Below are 18,372 nucleotides of genomic sequence, written 5' to 3' on the forward strand. Positions count from 1 at the left end.
ACGTGGCATTAGGCTAGGTTCACATTTGTGGGGGGAGTGCATATAAATGTGCCATTAACTCCTACTGGCATCCCCACGCACTGATAAAAATGGCGTAGCTTCCAGCATATGGAAATGCATGGCGCCAAAGCATCATGTGGTTTCCATGTGGCAAGGTCTGAAAAAAGGAGCAGGGATCTTCTTCCTGCAGAAAAATCAGGCACAGAAGCTCATTCAAGTGAATAGGCGCAAACACAGCACACAAAACTGCTCAAATGTGAACCTAGCCTAAAGCTGGCCATACAGTAATCGAAGTGCAGCCAGTTCAGCAGGAAACGGACAAAGTTTAAATATCAGTGTGCGGGCTCCCCCCACTCAAAGGAAGTTGATTATTTGATTTGTTTCTGTCTTAGGGACATATTGGAAAATGCTCATTGATCAGCGGCTGCAGCCAATCACCTGCAGTCCTGATCTGTGTATTCTGGTAGCTGTGGGTGCTGCTGTCAGAATACAATGTTCAGGAAAGGTGAATTGCTCCATCCACCACAATAGTGTGGCTGAACAAACAAAAGTTGACAATGCATAGCCCGCTTAGGCTGGCCATTTATCTATAGATTTTTCTAGTTCAATCCTGCTGGTTGAATGAAAAAAAAAAAAGAATAATGCATGGGCAGCTTAACCACTTCAGCCCCAGAAGGATTGAACCCCTTTGAGATACGGCCCTGCCTCGTTTTAAATGACAATTGCGTGGTCGTGCGATGTTGTACCCAAACAAAATTGATGTCCTTTTTTTCCCACAAATAGAGCTTACTTTTGTTGGTATTTGATCACTGCTGCGGTTTTTATTGCGCAATAAACAAAAATAGCGACAGTTTTGAAAAAAAAGCAATATTTTTTACTTTTTGCTATAATAAATACCCCCCAAAAATATATAAAAAAAACAATTTCTTCCCTAGTCTAGGCCAATATGTATTCTTCTACATATTTTTGGTTAAAAAAATTGCAATAAGCGTATATTGATTGGTTTGCGCAAAAGTTATTGCATCTACAAAATAGGGGTTTTATTTAATGCCATTTTTATTATTATTTTTACAACCAAAAACGTAAATGTATTTTATGTGATAGACCACAAAGTGGCACATAATTGTGAAGTGGAAGGAAAATGATAAATGGTTTTCAACATTGTTTAGCATCTGTGAACAGCAATTTTCAAATCTTGTCACAGATTCTCAATTGGATTTAGGTTTGGACTTTGACTGGGCCATTCTAACACATGAATATGCTTTGATCTAAACCATTCCTTTGTATGTTTAGGGTCGTTGTCCTGCTGGAAGGTGAACCGCCGCCCCAGTCTCTAAGATTGCCCTGTATTTGGCTCCATCCATCTTCCTATCAACTCTGACCAGATTCCATGTCCCTGTTGAATAAAAGCAACCCCACAATATGATGCTTCCACCACCATGTTTTACAGTGGGGATGGTGTGTTCAGGTTGATGTTCAGTATTCATTTTTCGTCACACATAGTGTTTTGCTTTTAGGTCAAAAATTTTAATATTTTGGTCTCATCTGACCAGAGCAGCTTCTTCCACATGTTTGCTGTGTCCCCCAAATGGCTTCTCGCAAACTGCAAACGGGACTTCTTATGGCTTTCTTTCAATGATGGCTTTCTTCTTGCCACTATTCCATAAAGGCAAGATTTGTGGAGTTCACGACAATTAGGTGTCCTGTGGACAGATTCTCCCACCTGAGCTGTGGATCTCTGCAGCTCCTACAGAGTTACTATGAGCCTCTTGGCTGCTTCTCTGATTAATGCTCTCCTTACCCGGCCTGTCAGTTTAGGTGGACCGCAATGTCTTGGTAGGTTTGCAGTGCCATACTCTTTCCATTTTCGGATGATGGATAGAACAGTGCTCCGTGAGATGTTCAAAGCTTGGAATATTTTTTTATAACCTAACCCTGCTTTAAACTTCTCTACAACTTTACCCCTGACCTGTCTGGTGTGTTCCTTGGCCTTCATGACGCTGTTTGTTCACTAAGGTTCTCTAACAGACCTCTGAGGGCTTCACAGAACAGCTGTATTTATTCAAAGAATAAATATACACACAGGTAGACTCTACTAATTAGGTGACTTCTGAAGGCAATTGGTTCCAATAGATTGTAGTTAGGGCTATTAGAGTAAAGGGGGCTGAATACAAATGCACGCCACACTTTTCATATATTTATTTGGAAAAAATGTGGAAAACCATTTATCATTTTCCTTCCACTTCACAATTATGTGCCACTTTGTGTTGGTCTATAATATAAAATCCCAATAAAATACAATTATGTTTTTGGTTGTAACATGACAAAATGTGGAAAATTTCAAGGGGTATGAACACTTGCTCAAGGCACTGTATGTGAGGGTTTCCAACCACTTTAGGTATCCATGTGAAGGCCATGTTTTGTCTGCACAGGTGTTCTGTGCATCCATGTGCAGGCAGTCCCATGTATGTCAATTAGGACTCAGCAGTTGCATGAACACAGTCGCTGCTCCCAGTTTGTCATCCCTGTGGGTGCCGGTGTATGCAGAAAGTGTGTGTTCAGGGACCCATAACCACTCAAATGTCATATTGAGAGCAGCAGCTGCTGTGTCCCAATTAACATGAATGGGACTGCCTGCACGCGATTGGAAACAACACCTGTGCGGGCAAAACATGGCTCTCACAACATGGCATCTCTTAACATGGCTCTTAAGTCTAAGCTTAAGTAAGCCCATGTGAAGGAAGAATTGCTCAAATATCGAAGCTTGATTCATATAGTCCTCCCTCAGACGCTTTGAAGTAGAACAGGCAAAACAAGGCCATCGCTTTGGTGTTACACTTAAGTAGGCCCGAGTGAATAAGGCCTAAATCTGTCTCCCTCCTCCTGTTTAATGTTGCTTGGCTGTGCGACAGAATTCATACATGTCCTTAGTGTGTATTAATAATAAAAAAAAAAAATAACTCTCATTTTCAGTCACAACTGTCTGGAGCATGACCTCATTTTGACATCAGCCTTGTCTGACTCATGTAAACACAGGACAAGGGGTTTACTGTACCTCCAACCTCTATGAATTATTTAACAACTATAACATTTTAGCCATTTGTCCACAATTCTTTTTTTTTTTTTTGTCACTCAGCAAATGAACCCATTGTCTCTGTGTTGTCCTAGAGACAAAGAAATGTGTTGTTTGCAAAGAAACCAGCATTCAAAATGGCTGACAGACACAAATGAGTTTTCCATGCTCCCCTGACAACTGCCACATTCACACCTCTGGGTTGATTGAACGTCCACTAAATGTTGTGTACACATAGAAGAATATTCTGTAAAAGTATCTCAAAAGGAAGAAAACAATATATCTGAGTGATGGAATGTCCCAGAGAGATTACTAGGAGCTGCCAATCCGTGCTCCAAAAAAAAGAGCAGATAAGGGCAATCAGTTGTCATGCTTGGAACAGAATTCTGCGGCGTGTGCTCCAAGAACCGGACGTGGCGTCACTGGAAGTTCCCATCTAATGCATTTCGCTCCTACCCGGAGCATCTTCAGAGTGACCATGAAGTCATATATGACATTACAACTGGGAGTTTTTTTCTGCTGGACATACAGAGGGAATAAGATCCAGCACAGGATTCTGAGGATTAACTTTACTTTGACAGGCGCAATACCCATTAAGAGTTGGTAAGTCAGGGCACATGAGGAGGGGATCATAACACCTGATTGACCTTATATGCACTTTATTGGGAGCATGGATTGCACTTTAGAAGATTAAAGGGGTTGCAAACCTAAGTTTTTTTTCACTTTAATGCATCCTATGCCCCCCCAGACCCCGTTTTACTTACCTGAGTCCTGGACACACTGTCTCTCTGCCCGGGGTTCTCGGCTTTTGATTGGATAGATTGATAACAGTGCAGCCATTGGCTCCCGCTGCTGTCAATCAAATCCAATGATGTGGGTGCCTGGGGGGTGGTGGGGCCGAGTCTTGCATTCGGCCTCTACTAACGCTGAATTCTGGACTCGGGAGCTCGCCCGTAAGTTAACCCCCGGGGGAAGCGCTTCTCCCAGGGGGTTATCTGATGTGGTGAGGACCCACAAGAGTCGCCGGGGGACCCCAGAAGACCAGTTTCAGGGCCACTCTGTGAAAAATAAGCTGCACAGTGAAGGTAAGTATGATACATTTGTTTTTTTCCATACAAACCTTTAGTGTCGCTTTAAGGGCTCATTTACACTTGCTTCGGCTTCAACACACAATAACAGCTAGTTTACACCTGCTTCAAAATAAGCCTTCAGACAGGCTTTGTTAAAGCTCTCTGAACTCAAGTCAAAGCCCCTGTCACTAAATAGAATGGTTAGCTCACAGTCCTGTGTACACTTGCGTTTGCTTTGCTTCGGCTTTGCTTCAAAAATTCTACCCCGTGTAGCTTTAGTGGTTCTTCAAAGCCTCCATAGAAGTCTATGGAAAAGCTCACTTGAAGCCCCACCAAAGTCTAATTGAAGCTCCGCCAAAGCCTCATCAAAGCCCCACTGAAGCTCCACCAAAGCTTAATCGAAGCCCCACCGAAGCTCCACCAAAGCCTCATCAAAGCCCCAATGAAGCCCCATCAAAGCCTCATCGAAGCCTCACCGAAGCACTAAGCAAAAGCAGGTGTAAACAGCACTGTAAGCTAACCATTTTTTTTATCATTGGCGTTCAGAGAGCTTTAACCAAGCGTGTCCGAAGCCAAGATTTAAAACAACTGTAAACTAGCCCTAACTTGATTTTTGCACTTTGAAGACGGCCCTAATTTGCACTTTAATTATGAACTTTATTCATGAACTGAATATTATCACCTTGGAATTTTAGTCTAATTTTGAAAGGGCTAGGGTTTGATTTTGTATTGTTTAATTGCCCTTGAATAGGGAATCACATTGTTCTAGATAGCGCTGGGTTTGATACATAGCAAATTTTGAAAAGGACACTGTACCTTATATCCTAGCAGCAGTCTATTTATCACAAACAAATTAGTCCCACCATAGTGCCGGGGGGACATTAATATTAAACTATTATAATTAGTTTGAGATACATTTTCCATCCAGTTTCTTCAAACTTTTCTGTCACTGAGGTTGAAAATGAATGCTGCATTGACCCCACTAATGATTAAAAAAAAATCGAAAATGAACATTTTCTAACAAAATTCCAGTAGTGTATGGACGGCTTAAAGTAGAATTCCAGAATAAACCTAACTAATCTTAAAAATGTTCCCCCTATCCTAACACCTATTCTGATCAACCTGTGTAAGAAAGATACACATACTTAACTATTTAAAGGCCACTCTGGTCCAGCCACATGAACGGTGATATCACCCATAGGCTTACTATGGCCAATCTGTTGTCAGTGCTCCCTCCTCTCCCCTGCAGCCACCATTGGCTGACACAGGGGAGATGGATCACATGGGACTGGACTGAATATAGGTAAGCATATAGATCTTTCTTTCACGGGATAGTCAGCACAGGTGTTAGGAGAGACACCTAGTAGGGGACATTTTTAGGATTTGTCATGTTTTAGCAGGAATTCTATGTTAAGGAACATTTATCCCACTGATCATCACACTGTTATACTGTGAGCTATAGATATAGTAAGTATTAGCAGGGGTTCCTTGAGACCAGAAAATTATTTCAAGGTTTCCTTCAATGTTGAAAAGTTTCAAAATTGCTCTAGAGGCACTAATAGTATGCATAGTACTTGCATTTTAAATAAACACTTTTGATAGGATCCTGTGAAATCAGTTTTGGTCTGAATATAAATTTTGTTGTGGGGAAGAGGGCCTTGCCCTCATCAACTTCAGGGCACGGTGCTTTGGGGTGGAAGTGGGGGTGGGGGGTAGAGCCTTTCTTGACCTGACGGACTGCATGCTGGGTTAAGGGTCTGATATGGATTTGGGGGGGGGGGGGGCCACACCAATTTTTTTTTAATTGTGCCATGGACCTGGTATGGATTCCCCACGCTGTTTTTTTTCTTGAATTTTTCATTACCCCCATTTTTTAGTTTACATTTCAGCTGTTAGTAGGGTAGCCCGCTGACAGCTAATGAGTCACTGTTTTCTTTTACCACTTCAGCCCGGAAGGATTTGCCCCCTGACCAGGCCATCTTTTGCGATACGGCACTGCGTCGCTTTAACTGACAATTGCGCACTTGTGTGAAGTTATACCCAAACAAAATTTATGTCCCTTTTCTCCACAAATAGAGCTTTCTTTTGGTGGTATTTGATCACCTCTGCTGTTTTTTTTTTTTGGGATATAAACAAAAAAGAGAGCGACAATTTTGAAAAAAATACACAATATTTTGTACTTTTTGCTATAGTAAATATCCCCCCCAAAATAAACAAATTTCTTCATTAGTTTAGGCTGATATATATTCTTCTACGTATTTTTTTTTTTTAATTCACAACAAGCGTATATTGATTGGTTTGCACAAAAGTTATAGCATCTACAAAGTAGTAGATAGATTTTTGGCACTTTTATTATTATTATTTTTTTTTTACTAGTAATAGAGGTGATCTGCGATTTTTATCGGGACTGCAACATTGCGACAGACAGATCGGACACTTCTGCCACTTTTTTGGGACCAGTGACATTTATACAGCGATCAGAGCTAAAAATAGCCACTGATTACTGTATAAATGTCACTGGCAGGGAAGGGGTGAACACTAGGGGGCGATCAAGGGGTTAACTGTGTTCCCTATGTGTGTTTCTAACTGTGGGGGGAGTGTGGCTGACTGGAGGGGGAGACAGATCATCGTTCCTACTTAGTAGGAACACACGATCTGTCTCCTCTCCCCTGACAGAACCGGGATTTATGTGTTTACACACACAGATCCCGGTTCTTGCGTGATCTCGAGTGATCGCGGGTGCCTGAAGGTTATCGCGCCCGCTGGGCAGGCGCATCGGCTCTGGGGACAAGCTGCCAAGGTGTCTTAAAGAGCCGACCTACAGCTACGACGACTCCCACAGCAGTGCCAACCTGCTGCAGTATAACTGCGGTGGCTGGTCTGGAAGTGGTTAAGGACGCGGCGGCTAGCTTCCCGGCCTGCTCCTTAACAACCAGCTATTCTTCACAGAAATCGAATTGGTCGATAATTTTTTCGACTGATCCGAATTCGAAATGTTCCTGAAATTTGGAATTCGTTAGAAAGTTAATGAACAAAATGAAATTATACAAATTCTGAAGCGAATGAACGAAACAAAATTAGTAACATAACAAATCTATGCGAAACTAAACAAATTTTTCGATTCTGAACATGTCTACCTTGTATTCATATAAGATATTTCAGATTAGAAATTTCTCAGCAGGCTGCATCAGAAATGCTGTAGGAAGAGATGACTTGTTTCGGGTCACAGCAATCAATTAGATTTACACTTTATGTCTCCCACCGTCATTTTCTGGTGCAAGTTTGAATATGATTGGCTGCAATGAGTTGACTGAGACAGTTGTTTTGTCAGAGAGCTCTTATGCGGCTTTTAGATGAATCTTTGACAAGCTTTCCCTGAAGCTCTTTGATAAATAAGGCCCATGGGGGTAGACAAGGGAAGATTTCAGGCTTTCCAATGCACTCTTTGACTACAGAAAGTGTTCTTCAACATACAGACATAATAAGGACCTTCCTTCATTATGGCAGCTAGGAGCTGTCATCGTTAGGATACAATTTTCAACATATTGAGCGCCATTTCATAAAAGTACCAAACTCTAGCGATGCAAAAACTCCACCCCTATCTACGAAATCTCACCCCCTTTATTAATCAAAATTTCATGGCTGGTGACGTTACATATGAGGGGAAAAAAAACAGGAACCATTATTATTACTATATATTATTATTATTTTTATATATATAGATATATATATTTATATATATATATATATATATATATATATATATATATATATATCTATATATATATATATATTATTATTCTTATATATAGATATATATATATAATTATTAATAATATTATTAGTAGTAGTAAGAACGAGAGTTCATATATCTTACCCAATAAGAGGAACTATTGTCTGCTCTTGGCAACTTAAACTGACAAAATCTGACCATCCATGGAATTAACTTCGTCCGGCTCAGCAAGGACGGGACAAATTTCGATCTATGTATGGAGAAAAGGGGTTGTACAGAAGTCGATCTACTGATCAACCTCAGTGTCAGTGTATTCTGACTGCAGAGAAATCATTAGGGCACATAAAAATTACTTATCAATCTTAAAGCGGTTTTATACCCAAATGATTAACTTTTACCTACAGGTAAGCCTATAATAAAGCTTACCTGTAAGTAAAATAAACCTGCTGGGAAGAAAACTCCCATGCGCACGCGCGGGGGTGACGTCATCGCAGCTCCGCCACTCACAGCGCCGGAGCCCCCGAACCCAGGAGGCACGCAGAGGGCAAAATGTCAGCTCCCTGTGCGTGGACTTGGTGAGATACCGATGCCTCGTTCAAAGGTATTTCATAATGAGCTAGTATGCGCTGCATACCAGCTCATTATGCCCTTGCCTTACAGGTTTTTTTTTTTTTTTGTAATTTTTTTTTTGTTCCGGTGGGTATACAACCGCTTCAATGTACTGAGCCTTAGGCCCCATTCATATGTGTGTACTACAGTGTACGCCCCTGTAATGGCTGTGTTTACTAGTGCGAGAATGCACAGGTATTCCATGCATCCCCATGCAGGCAGTCTCATTTATGTTAATTGGTATGCAGCAGCTGCATGGACATGGCTGCTGTTCCCAATTTGACATCTGTACGTGTACACCATCCTGCGCTGCCCTGAACGCATGTGAATTTGGGGCCATATTGGCGCCATATGGAAATCAAATTAGGAACAGGGGTTGTGCCTGTGTCCCAATTAACATGAATGGGACTGCCTGCTATGCAGCTATTACATGGGTGCGTATACTGTAGTATGCCCATGTGAATGAGGCCTTAAAGGTTTACTCCACAAACCCACATGAAATACATATATGAGAGCTGTTTCACATGCTAAAGAATTTGAATTTCCTTTTCATCCACTTCTACAATTTCCACATCTGTGCCACACAACCAAATCTTGCCTGGTATAGGGACGGGCCTGATTTTGCTCTGCTGCACTCGTGCTTCCACTTAGGCCCCTTTCACACATGCGGACAGTATGTCCGTATTTCATCCATTCGTTTGCAGATGAAATACGGACATACATGCATTCCTATGGGATAGCGGGTGTCTGCGGATGAACATCCGCAGACACCCGATATTGTCCGTCTCCACTATGGTCCGATTCTGCAGACGGAGGAAAGACCTATTTTTCTATCCGTCCCCATAGAGGAGAGCGGAGATCTGACAGGGCAGTCCCTGCACAGTGTGCAGGGACCGACCTGTCATCCGCCGGCTCAGCGGGGATAAACGGAGCGATCCCCGCTGAGCAAGTGGATCATCACGGGGCGGATCATTACGGATCCGTCCCTGTGTGAAAGGGGCCATACAGGTTTCCTCCTCACAAGTGAAAGAAGAAGTAGCAGACTGGTGTTTTCACTTTCTATCACACTGCTCTCTCCTCCTATCCACATGCTTCTTGCACTGCATCACACCGATTTCTCTACGTGCTGCTTCTGCCTCCCCCTTTCTGAGCTCTGCTGTACAGTAAAATGTAAGAGGCTGATACAAAGTCAAATTCTATTTGTCCTGTTTACCGCTATCATTGAAGGTGACAGTAAAAGTAGAAGAAAATCACAAATTTTGGGTTGTCACCAGAAAAGTAATAGAGGGGAATTCTTCCAATGGGGACACTAGTTCTGATGGCCTGGGGGTCCCCAAGAAATTCCCTTAATTTGTAGGGATTTTCTCTCACTTCCTGCTTGGCTATGAGACAGGAAGTGAGGGAAAATCTCTGCAATGGGACACAGATGGCGAAAAAAAATTTAATAGGTGTTATAACCCTACACAGAGCAAACAAGGCAGCTGCTCTGGACCCAGTCATTGTTGTGGGGCCTAAAGCAGCTGCCCCTTGAGCCCACAAATAGTTGATAAGTGGATTCGGGAGGGCCCAAGAAAATTTTTGCCCAGTGTCCAATCAATATTAAAGATGGCCCTGACCCTCCCTTACTCTATCCAAAATAAAAAAAGTTTTGCCCATAGTTCTAATTTAAAGAGAACTCATTGCTTTATGGGCAATCCCAAGGTTCAGTTTAAGATGCAAATAGTTGGGCACTGACTGTAGTTACCAAGTCATGTAAGATCTTTCAAACAAGAGACAGCAAACTTGAGTATAGGAAGTATTTTTTTATCACTCTAAAATATTTTACAACATGCTGAGGACATTCTGGACACACACTAAAAGTAAATAGTGCTAGAGTAAAAAAGCTGTGGCAAAGGTAATGGGTGAAGTGCACTCTTTTCTTGTTGCCACCAAGGAAAAATGTGCCAACATAAGGCTGGCTTAAAACAACCTACAATGCCAGGTAATTGGTTTACATATGGGTGACTTCATTATAAGGACATCTATGTGTATTCAAACCCCGAAGGAGTACCAAAGACATGTGATCAGAATCCAAGTAAATGTTTTTTTATTAAACCACAATAGGGAAAAGTATAACCACAAAAAGCCAAAACGTGTGGGCAGATGGTAAACGTATAACCTTAGCAGCTCTCTATAAAGCAGGGGTCTTGCTAATCAAGGGGGTCACCAAACGTGAGTAATGTATTTATGTTCAAACTGGAAGGAGAGCCAAATACACATAATGAAAGTCCAAGTATGTATTTTATTGACCCATAAATGCAAAAGTATAACCAGAAGATGCCAAAACGTTTCGGCTTCTTGAGGTTATACATTTACCATCTGCCCACACGTTTCGGCTTCTTTAGGTTATATACGCTTACCATCTGCCCACACGTTTCGGCTTCTTTAGGTTATATACGCTTACCATCTGCCCACACGTTTTGGCTTCTTGTGGTTATACTTTTGCATTTATGGGTCAATAAAATACATACTTGGACTTTCATTATGTGTGTTTGGCACTCCTTCCAGTTTGAACATAAATACATTACTCAAGTCTGGTGACCCCCTTGATTAGGAAGACCCCCTGCTTTATAGAGAGTTGCTAAACCAAGCTATTTTTGACTCAAACTAAAGACTTTTTATGATCTAAAAAAAAATTAAAAAACGATACGTGCCCTGGGATTTCAAAGGACAGGCATTGAAAGGCCTTCCTGTACATGTCCAAAACAACAGCACCAGGATCTGCACAGAACCTTTAACCCTGCCTCAGTGCAGGAGTAGTGACTCTTGCATTGAGGCCATGTAGAAATTTTGCTTTACAAACCTATTGAGGTTTGCTGTAGACCACCCTAGCAGGACCTCAATAGCAACCAAACAATGATGGAGCTGCTCAACTTCCATAAGTCCAGAATATATTCATTGATGACATCCAATACATAGAAGGTCCACCTGCTCTTCTTATGTGTCTTCTTAGTCATAGAGAGATACACTTTCTAACAAATTCCTGATGGAATTAAATGTGTAAGCAGAGCAGGGGGACTTTTTTTTATTGGATGTCATCAATAAACCTATTCTGGACTTTTGAAGATTGAGCTGCTTCATCCTTGTCTGTTTGTTATTGATTTTGGGCGATCATAGTCCGTCCTTGAACTTGCACCCTTTGGTCAGTGGGGCAGTGAGGGGAGGCTTGTAGCAGAGTGGTTGGGATGGAGGATATGTAGGACCTCAACTTATCTGTGAAGTAAGATTCCTTCTACTTGTACCTTTATTGTAGTTAGAGTGGTTGTAAACCCTCACATATACCCAGTGAAGTGACTTGCGTCATGTGATATACAGAGTTGAAACAAATCTTCCATCAGAAGTTGTACGTGTTTATCTGCACTCTTCTTTTCTCTACATCTGTTCATAGTCCAGAATTTATACAGTATGTCTGAACTTACAAAAGAAAAATCAGGGGTGGAGAGCTGAAGTAAAACTCTGCAGCTCTCAGTGAGAAGATGATTGCGGATTGGAGGGGAGGGACATACCCCCTTCACCCAGCACACAGGAACAGAGCTGAGGCTGTTATTCACAGGCTGTGTGCTGGAGATTCCTCCCCTGTCACCTTTTTACCTCTTGGTGTCAGCAAAACTTGTCAAAAGTGACTCATGCAAATAGCAGAGAAACAAGGCAGCAGACAGCAATGACACTTGGTGCTCTGAACTGAGACGAGTACACACTACAAAAGGATATGCTTTGTTCATATTTCATGTCTGAGGTTTACAACCACTTTAACAGTTTGTTAGTTTTGAAGTGGTATCTTTTCTGCAGGGCTCAATAGTTTAGGTTTAAAAGTAGAACTGGCAGAATAAGATATAGAGGTATATGTATAAAAATGTGCACACAGGAACAGAGCTGAGGCTGTTATTCACAGGCTGTGTGCTGGAGATTCCTCCCCTCTCACCTTTTTACCTCTTGATGTCAGCAAAACTTGTCAGAAGTGACTCATGCAAATAGCAGACGAGGTAGCAGACAGCAGTGACACTTAGTGCTCTGAACTGAGATGAGTACACACTACAAAAGGATATGCTTTGTTCATATTTCATGTCTGAGGTTTACAACCACTTGAACAGTTTGCTCGTTTTGAAGTGGTATCTTTTCTGCTAGGGCTCAATAGTTTAGGTTTAAGAGTAGAACTGGCAGAATAAGATATAGAGGTATATGTATAAAAATGTGCAACCAAGACCATATCTTATCTTATCATACTCATAGCCACCAATTAGCTTCCAATCATATCTGTAAAGCAAAGTTGTATAACGAAAGACAAATTCTGACTGGTTACAACAGGCAACAAGAAATGTTCTTGTTTCCATACTTTTTATTCATAGGTTCTATGGGACTATTAATAACCAATGAACTATATTGGCTACATGTTTAATAATGAAACAATGATTTGGACTGGTTGCTCTGAGCAACAAGACATTTTTTCTTGTAGTGAATTTTCGTACATCATGTCACAACATACAAGATTACATTCATCTCAGAAACTGAAAAATTATGCCTCCAATCCATTTTTTTCAATAAAATTAGCCCTTGTTGGCCTTCACCCGAAAATGCCAGTTTCCTGGCTGTCATGCTTAACGTTTGGCTTCAATACTTTAAGCCACTGGCTAAGAGCAAGTATGCAGATTCAGTGCTGTGGCAAGGTCATCTATAGCCTAGGGCAAACATGCCAAACTGTGCCACCCCCCCAAAAGATATATGAACATTGTGTGTCAGCATGCTTCCCCCCAAACATAAATCACCCCTTCTACCAGGACAAATCTGCTCCCCTGCTGAAATCCCCCCTCTCAGCACAACTCTTTGCCCCCACCTTCTCCCCTCCCAGCTCAAATCCTCTCTCTCTCTCTTCAAACCCCCCCCCCCCCCCAAAAAAAATAATCACTCAGTCTAGCACAATTCCTCTACCCCTCAAATTGCCCCCTCCCAGGATAATCCCCCCTCCTAGCACAAATCCCTCCCACATTTCCCCTCCTAGCACAAATACACCTAGTCACCCCTACTAGCACAAATACCCCCTATACCTTCCCCCCCCAGCACAAATACATCAGTACTAGTACAAATCCCCCCAAAAAATGTCCCAACCTAGCACCAATCCCCCTCACCCTCTACCATATCACCTAATCTAGCACAAACACCCCAAGCCCCCCCCCCCCTTGCACAAATCCTCTTCCCTCATCCACCTTCCAACTCAAATCCCCCCCGAATTACCTTTCCTAGCACACCCCCAAATTTCCCCTCTTAGAACAATTCTTACCCCCCTGCTGCTCCTCCTACCTCACATGATACCACAGTGCCCAGGACAGCCGCACCTCCTGCCCACCCCTTGTCCCTGGCCCTGTGTAGATGAGGTGTTCTGCCTTCCCTTTCACTTCACTAGCTGCATGCCTGTTTCAGCTCTGCGATTCAGAATTTTCAGGAGGATTTCACTGATGGCAGCCGACATTTTTCTATCACTGCATGTTCCATTTATAATAAGTGGTACCATCTTCCTCTAGTAACAAGAAGCTGAAGTATGGGTTTCTTTACAGGGAAGGCAATCTGACCTGGAACTTAAGGAAATCTAATTCATCTAAATATAAACTATGAGTCTGAAATTGCCAAATTTCACCAAATTCATTGCTGGGATTTATGAATGGTACCACTCTCCACCAATCGGTTGAACTAGAACACATTTACAAGGATCTGAAATGAATATTCACCTTGAAAGGATCAATTTACCCAATTTACAAAAGAGCAGAAATTTACTGACCACTACACCTCTCTCTCTGCTCTTCTATAGCTTACTGTATAACCCATATACGTCTCGTAGGCCATTAGCCAATGTCCTTTCCCATCCCTTGATTAACACGGGCCTGGGCACTAGCAGAGCATGAACCCTATTCATTGGAGAAATGGAAGCCATCCTTAAGCAATGGATGGATTTTTCAATTCCTAGTTATGGCGCCGGTCTGCACATGGTCTAATGACCAAAGCAAGGTGTAAATATAGCCAAAGCAGACCATGCAACTGCTATGGGGCCCAAAAGCTATCTGGTTAAACAATAATTTATGCAATTAACGATAACATAAAAAAAAAAAAAAAATGAATGCATATGTTTTTTGGGTACCTGTATATAATTTCTATAAAATTAATATTCGGTATCACTAAACAAATTGCCTAGGAGGTGGACGTTACAGAAGCAGAGGGGGCCCTTAATGGTGGGGCCCTGGTTCAATGGACCTTTAGGTTTTTCATTGCTCCCTTTGTGAGAAATATCTACAAGGAGAGCGGCACAGACCTAGGCATGGATAATGAATCACATTATCCTACAGACCTTCTGAATGGTCTGTGATTCACCCCTCCGTCTCACACATCCACAATGTACAGTGCTGCAGAGGCAGCCGTGTCCATCCACACAGTGATGTTCTGTAGACATCATTCATACAGAGCGGCCCTGTGTCTTTCAATGTACACAAGCATTGTGTAGCTGTGAGAGGCTTAAGTACACAGATGTACACATACTTTCCAGGACATGCCAACCTCCACTGCTGTTAAGTCATACCTTTGTAATACTTAGGGTGCCATAGCCATAGCCATAGCCAATAGCCATAGGGTGCCACCTGGCTGGTATTTTAAAGGCCGGGCCAGGAAAAATGGGGCTTGTTGTCAATGTTATTAATAGGGCAGGCGTTAAAAAGATAAAAACGCTGGATTATTTTTTTTTTTTTAAAAGGTGGTGACCATATTTATAAAATCAGAACAATCTATTTAATCCGTGATTATTTTGGCCTAGGACTTAACCCTTCCTTGTCCGGAGAGGCCTGATAATAAATAAATCTGTGAGTTTTTAGTTATTTAATGAATTTCCTCCAACGTATTCTCTAAAATATCAAACTGAGACTTAAAAGGTTATGGCTGTGATCTGTGGTGTAGCAGGGACTGGGTAACAGCAATGTTCTGCAGGCCTTGGACTCTGAGCGTGGCAATTGGATATCTGAAGCGATGGTCTGCAGTTGCCAGGCAGAAAAAAGTGTTAAGGAAGTAATGTTATCTCTGGCTTAAAAAAGAAGGAGTTGGGGAGCTTGTCATAGATCATACGTGTGCAAAGATTTAATTAAGAGGTAATGTATCACTGGGCAATGAACTGCAGGCCTTTAATAGCAAATAGGCAAAGGCCATTGATAGGTATGGCAAGGAAGGGGTCAAAGTGCATAGTCTGACAAGCTAGCTTTTTAGGGTGGATATACATTTATAAGAGTAAGGCTTGGTTTAGAGGTGGACACAAGAGTTAGGATTGGCCTGATAAGGAAGAGATTAATGGTGCATGGCTAGTCTGCAGATACTGGACTGCCTTACCTGTAGCCGTCAATAATCAGATGCGGGTTGGGAGAACCCCCCTGCTCCTTTCATCCCGTGTCCAACTGTCCTGGAGAGTCTTGTGCAGCCAAAGCCTGGTCCAGTCACACACCATTCAAGGGCCCCCCCAGAAATGCACAGGTTGGGCCTGCCTCTCTGTCCTGACCTGTCCTCTGTCTGAGCAGACCTGCACACCTTAATTGCTGAGACCAGCTGTGATCAGGGACAGAGATGAAGCAAGCCAGACTGTCTGCTCTAGAGCTCCTTCTTCTCCTGTCTGCCACCTGCACCCTCTGTCACCATCTATGTCCCTTCTCTTCTGTATGTCAGCCTTTTGTTGCTGCTGAACACCGTGCTGTCCTCCCTTTGCTGGTTGATTGTCAGTTCTTGCAAACTGTGCTGTATCCTTTGCTGGGTCTCTGTCAGTTTCTGCACACTGTGCTGTCCTTCCTTCCCCGAATCTGTGCAGTCTCCTGTACACTGTGCTGCCTGTCCTTCTCTGGTTCTGCTTTGGTTCCTTAACACTGTGCTGTCCTTCCTTTTGTTGGTTCTGTGTATGTTCCTGTACACTGTGCTGTCTGTCCTTTTCTAGTTCTGTGTTGCTTCCTGCACACTATATTGTCCTTGCTTTGTAGGTTCTATGTCTGTCCCTTTTTTTTTTGGTTCTGTGTCTGTTCCTGCACACTGTGCTGTCCTTTCTTCCCCCTGGTTCTGTGTCCGTTCCTGCACACTGTGTTCTCCTTCCTTCCCTGGTTCCGTGTCTGTTCCTGCACCCTGTATTGTCCTTTCTTCCCTGGCTCTGTTTTCTGCACACTGTGTTTTCCTTCCTTCCCTGGTTCTGGTTCTGTTCCTGCACACTGTGCTGTCCTTTTGTCCCTGGTTCTATGTCCGTTCCTGCACCCTGTGTTGTCCTTCCTTCCCTGGTTCTGTTCCTGTACACTGTGCCGTTGCTCTTTGTCTCTGCACCCTGTGCTATTCTCTTGCCGTGTTCTGTCTTGTTTCTATAGCCTGGGCTGTTCTATCCCTTCCCAGGTTTGTAATCTCAGTCCCTGCAGCCAATACTATCCTTCCCTTCTTCCCAGCTCATTCTGCTGTTCTCTTCCAGGCTGCTCTCCCTCCTTGGTCAATGTCCTCGACTGGCTCTCCCAGTCTAAGCCGCTCTCTGTTTCATGCCTCTGTTATTCTTGCTGTCTCTTCTCCCCGTATCCCTATTTCTGTGTGTATTCTGTGTGACAATCTCTCCACTCCCTGTTTATCCTGTGTGCTTCCCCCTCCCCTGCACTCTATCCGTCTCTTCTGTTCTCCCTCCTTCTCCTCTGTCTACTCTTCTCCGCTATATTCTCTCTTGCTCTTCTGTGACAACGTTATCTGGCCCTCTTGCCGGCACTCTATTTCATCCAATCCCATTTTTTCATGGAAAATGGAGAACAAAATGAAGCTTTTCCCAATAGTGGCCAACAATATGTCAGTTTTTATTTACTTGGGAACTAAAAAAAAGAAATCTAGCTGGTTGGTTGGAAGAACTAACACAAATGTATTAAATAAGGTTTCCCATAGCAACTAATCTGAATTCAGCGTGTATCATCTATACTGTGATTCCATCAAAGATTGTATGGCTCAGAACAGTGGAAAACAAAGTGTAGTTTGAAAGTTTGCAGTCAGGGTGTCCAAGCTGAGGTGTCCTTCCAAACACCAATAGACAAACGGTCATCAAGAAAAAGAAGCAGCCGGCAACTCCATAACATCAAGCATATTTATTGTAAAGCCTTCACAGTGAGTACAGTCAGCAGCAGACTAGTTTTGGCGATAAGCCTTGTTCACAGCACCTATACTGTATCAGAGAATGAAGTATGGTACTTCAGTAAGGCAAAGATCAATACTCAGCAATATGCAACCAACCATAAATCTCCCAATGGATCCAAATCGGTTGTGGGTTACTTCACTTTGTGGTCAACCCTAGCTTGCCTAAGTTCAATGGAGTCTTGTTGTATAGGACCATAGAGTGCTAAATGGGGTGTTTCTGAGAGACACTCAAACTCCAGTGGAATCTGGATGTAGGGGCCATAGGACCCTAAATAAGGGTATTTCCGAGGGACACTCTAACTCCAGTGCAATCTGGATATTGGGGCTATAGAATCCTAAATAGGGGTGTTTCCAAGGGACACTCTAACTCCAATGGATTCTGAATATAAGGGGCAATAGAGTCCTAATTACAGGTGTTTCTGAGGGACACTCCAACTCCAATGGAATCATGATGTAGGGACCATAGAGTCCTAAATAGGGGTGTTTCCAAGGTACACTCCAACTCCAATGTAATCTGGATATAGGGACCATAGCGTCCTAAATAGGGGTGTTTGTAAGGTACACTACAACCCCAATAGAATCTGGATGTAAGACGCCACAGAATCCTAAATAAGGGTGATTCTGTGGAACACTCCAACGTAGCATCCCCTGTCTCCAACCATATCTGACTTGCAGAACTTTGTGGCAGC

The 18,372-nt window shown here is 42.6% G+C and overlaps 1 protein-coding gene across 3 annotated transcripts in view; it reads right to left on the reverse strand.

Moving 5' to 3' along the window:
• LOC143924814 (serine/threonine-protein kinase SBK1-like) overlaps positions 1-18,372 on the reverse strand; it is a 147,344-nt gene that overhangs the window by 43,677 nt on the left and 85,295 nt on the right. The window contains exon 1 of one of the 3 annotated variants that reach the window (XM_077449289.1): positions 15,881-17,172. The exons of 1 other annotated variant lie outside the window; for it this stretch is intronic. The gene's annotated coding sequence lies outside the window, so the exon portion shown is untranslated. Of the gene's footprint in view, positions 1-15,880; positions 17,173-18,372 lie in introns of those variants that run through there. One more of the 3 variants, XM_077449286.1, reaches the window with a different exon arrangement.

Source organism: Lithobates pipiens, unplaced genomic scaffold, assembly GCF_037356315.1.
Source record: "Lithobates pipiens isolate NorthernLeopardFrog02 unplaced genomic scaffold, aLitPip1_a1.2 Scaffold_22, whole genome shotgun sequence".
Classification (NCBI taxonomy): domain Eukaryota; kingdom Metazoa; phylum Chordata; class Amphibia; order Anura; family Ranidae; genus Lithobates; species Lithobates pipiens.